At 39.2% G+C, this 4,101-nt stretch overlaps 1 pseudogene; it reads left to right on the top strand.

The window, feature by feature from the left end:
- Positions 1-200: 200 nt before the first annotated feature.
- LOC149271193 (neuronal acetylcholine receptor subunit alpha-9 pseudogene) lies at positions 201-764 on the top strand (annotated as a pseudogene).
- The last annotated feature ends 3,337 nt before the right edge of the window (positions 765-4,101 follow it).

Below are 4,101 nucleotides of genomic sequence, written 5' to 3'. Positions count from 1 at the left end.
GAAAGCATGCCTCCTTCTGAGAGTGTGCCACTGATAGGTAAGAGAGCAGGCATTTCTTTTGCATGTTAGATATTCAATAACAAGTTCCTACTGTTTTTCAATTTGGTTTAAACAAACCATATTGATCTATTTGAGTAATGGTTATCTGAATACCCATTGTTCTATTCATTTTATTTTTAGGTAAATATTACATAGCGACCATGACAATGATAACAGCCTCCACCGCACTAACAATAATTATCATGAACATTCACCTCTGTGGAGCGGAAGCCAAGCCTATTCCTCGATGGGCTAGGGTTGTGATTCTAAACTACATGTCAAAGATATTTTTTGTTTATGATGTGGGTGAGAACTGTACCAGCTCTCAGAATGATTCCGACACCAAATCAAATGACAGCGTCCATTCCTATGATGACTATGACAAAGAGCAAGGCTTCTACGAGACCTTCAACTGTCCTCTCTCAGAAACTGAAAATTTTGTCTGTGACTTTGACATTCATAAAAAGCTCAATAACCAAGTTGCTGGAAATTTTGGTCTACAGTGTGAAATTCCAGAGCGTCCACACTGTCTCCACTGCATACACTATAAAGTCCTGGTCAGCAACATTGAATACATCACCAATTGGTACAGGGAGCAGAAGGCAATAAGTGCTAAAGGAATTGAGTGGAAAAAGGTTGCAAAAGTGATGGATAGGTTCTTCATGTGGGTCTTTTTCAGCATGGTGTTCTTTATGAGCATTTTAATTATTGGAAAGGCCGTGTGAGCATCTTTCTCCACAATTTGATGCATCATTATGCTTCCAGATCTTGATGTTTGCATTCGATACCTGTATATGTCTATAACTGACAAAATTTTGCTTTTAGTTTGTGCTTTTTGTTATTGTCAATCTGTGTTTTGTGGAGATATTTAGTTTTATGAAATGGAAAATGAGATATTAGAGCCAGACTAACCATATCAAATATATTTCCTGTCCATAAATTCTATCCCTTGATCTTATCTCAGCATTGGTTCAGGCAGTTTTTCCAATCATCAGCAGAAAGTAATTTAGCAATAGGAGAGAGAAAAACTTAATAGAGAGAAAAAGTTAGGTAAATCCTACAAACAGGTTGGGATTGCTTCTTTTCTTTAGTCCTTCTATGTGTTTACGGAATAATAATTTATTTTAAAAAAAATACACTGGGATATAGTTGTTTGCAGAAATGTAGCTTGAGTGCTGCCCAAGTCCTGACCCAAAGGCTCACCTCTGTAGCCAATGTACCCATGCCTGGATATAATATCATCTCATCGCGCTCTACCTAGATGTGTAGCACCTGGCATCTGTTGAGCAGCAGTGCTCTAGGGAACCTCATTGCCATTTCTGGGAACTCTGGGTTTATTTTTGTTTGGCCAGGGGAACAGGGTTTGTTACCACCACTCCATGCCTACTTCTCTTTATGAAGCCCGTTCATGCAGAAGAGGGAGAATTCTGGATCGCTTACCCTGGAAAGTTCCCAGATATGCTGATTGCCTAATAGAATGATCTACCCCGTTATTGTCGCAGAAAAGCTGCTACCCTACGCCTAGTACAAAATACACTGCTGCTTGTGGTCCACCTCAAAAGTTTTTATTTTCACCTCTTCCATAATATGTTTGTGTAAATCCAAGCTATTAAGTGATGTACTACGTGTTATGTTTTATGCTCTGCAGAACATGGTGGAGCTAGTGTATATAAATAAAAAATAGAGTATTTATTTTTATCAGCAAACAGCATTTTCATTTTTATTGACAACGTAAAGAAAACATAGTAGATAAATAAGTTTCAACCAGGAAAATGTTACCAGTGTGTGTGTAAATCTGTGTTACTTAAATCCCATGATTCCAGTCTAAGCCACTGGACATAATCCTGGTCAGTCGTTTCTGAGGATCTTTGTTCTCCATGTAACCTAATATAATAACAATGTGCGCTAACACCACACGCCAGGAGGGAAGCTCAGATTATACCATGAACGCCGAGTGATAAATATTTTAAATGATAATTAGGGCAGTAAGACAATATTGTGATTAATAAATAAGGGAAATGGTACAAATTTAAAGTTGGTTTAACTTGTCTTTCAAAGAGAAATGAAGAGAAAGAAGGATAACAGATTCCGCCTTCAGATATAGATTTAGTGTAAGAAAACACAGGGAATTATGTGGAAATGTTGCCTATGAAGAGCTGGTTCAACATCCAAAGGGTTTTATTCTATGACTGTTAGTTGAGTCATGTAACATAACTAGTGAACAATATGATATCATATATAACATCACATATATTAATGATGAGCTCTCTCTAGATTCACTATGATGTTTTTCAACTGTTATTACCATATTTGCTTGAATATAAGAGGTTTTTTTCAGAGCAAATCCTCTGAAGAATGCCCCTCTTCTTATATGCAAGGTCATCTTATAATCAGACCTCAAATAGCGGTCTGACTATAAGACTAAGATCCAGATCCCCAGCAGCGCTGCCAGGGACCTGGATTCTCCTCTCAGGCAGCCGGTGAACGTCACGCATAGAAAACCTCCGCTGCTGCCGGCACTTCCTGGTGCGGAGGTTGTCTATGCGCATTGCGCAGATGTTCACAGGCTGGCCCCACTAGACACCAGGGAGTCTGAAGCACGGGGGACAAGTCTGGGGATGCATTGTTATATAGGAGGGAATAAGGCATATATCTGGGGGGGGCAGATGTGCATGACTGGGGTGCAGGTTTGGCAAATAAAAGGAAATAAAAACATGAAATGCATTTTCCTTAATCGATTTTTATTAAATATGAAAAATTAGTTTATATTTTAATTCATATTTACTAGTAAAACGTTTTTCCTATAGGGTAGTCTTATATTCAGGCGTTTTTGGGGGGTCTTCTTATAATCAGGGTCATTTTATAATAGAGCAAATGCAGTAATATGTTTTCAAGTAGCAGAGGGTTTTGCATCTAAAAATACAAAATATGCAAACAAAAAAACCTGAAGCAGCTCTCTATAAATTGGGTTGGAATTTTTTTCCAAAAAAAGGTCATGGGGTCTTCAGGATAGTTGAGGGGCTAAAGAATATGCATACGCTGGACTCTTATTGGTCTCTTTAACCCTTTATAATATATACACTGTCATCTAAATGGGATTTGCGTGCAAACCTGTGATTTGTGTCTATGTACATCCAGCAATGTAAATAAACGTCCTAATGTTCCGAGGTGTTCCTACCATTCCTTCCCCTCCTTTGGGCTTCTTCTGTACAGGCATCTCTGGTATAGATGTAGATCTCTAATCTCCCCAACTGGCCTATCAAGAGCTGCGGCTTACTAGGGAAGCCAGTCACCCACTAGGAACTGCCACCCTAGGCCTTAGTCTACATGGCCTTGGTGAGAATATGACACTTATTTATTTAAAGTAATAAATGTAGTTAAGTGATTTAAAAAATATTATATTTGGCAAAAGTGGCATCTTTTAAGGCATCAAGAGTGACATATAGTGACCCCTAGTGGTGAGAATGCTCACCACTACACATCACAGTCGTACAAGACACAAGCTTTACCTTGCAAGAGACAAATAACTTTTGCAGTGGTTCTATATCATTCTCAACATCTAGTTTATGGCCCAGTAAATCTCAGATTAAAATAACAAAAGTTGAACCCCTAACTGGATCAGGAAATGGAAATGGAAGTTTTTTTATGTCACTGATACACACACCCAAGTACATGCACACTGTCCAACTGTAGGGTTACCATATACTGGTGACTAGAAAAGACACTGTAGCTGATGCAGCTCTCACATGTGGTCAAAAATCGGTCCCTCCTCTTCTCTCCATGGTGTTGAGAGCTCTGGCAGTTAAATGCTGATGCCGGAACGCCTTCAGATGTCTCCAGAAGTGACATCGCACTCAGAGCTGGAACTTCAAAATATGACCCTGCGAGAGGACTCGCGCTCCTCTCCGGGAATGCAACTTGTCCTTAAAAACAGACATTTAGACATATCTTTAAAAACCTGCCTGTACAGAAATATTTGGGGAAAAGAGGACGTTTGGTAACCCTACCCAACTGATGCACACTTACTACTCTTAATCACACTGACACTCCCAGCCATGGCAT

This window comes from Sceloporus occidentalis, unplaced genomic scaffold, assembly GCF_023333645.1.
Source record: "Sceloporus occidentalis isolate IW3139 unplaced genomic scaffold, rSceOcc1.0.p SCAF_537, whole genome shotgun sequence".
Taxonomy (NCBI): Eukaryota; Metazoa; Chordata; class Lepidosauria; order Squamata; family Phrynosomatidae; genus Sceloporus; species Sceloporus occidentalis.
The sequence above is the reverse complement of the archived record's forward strand: the minus strand, read 5'-3'. Positions and strand labels throughout refer to the sequence as shown.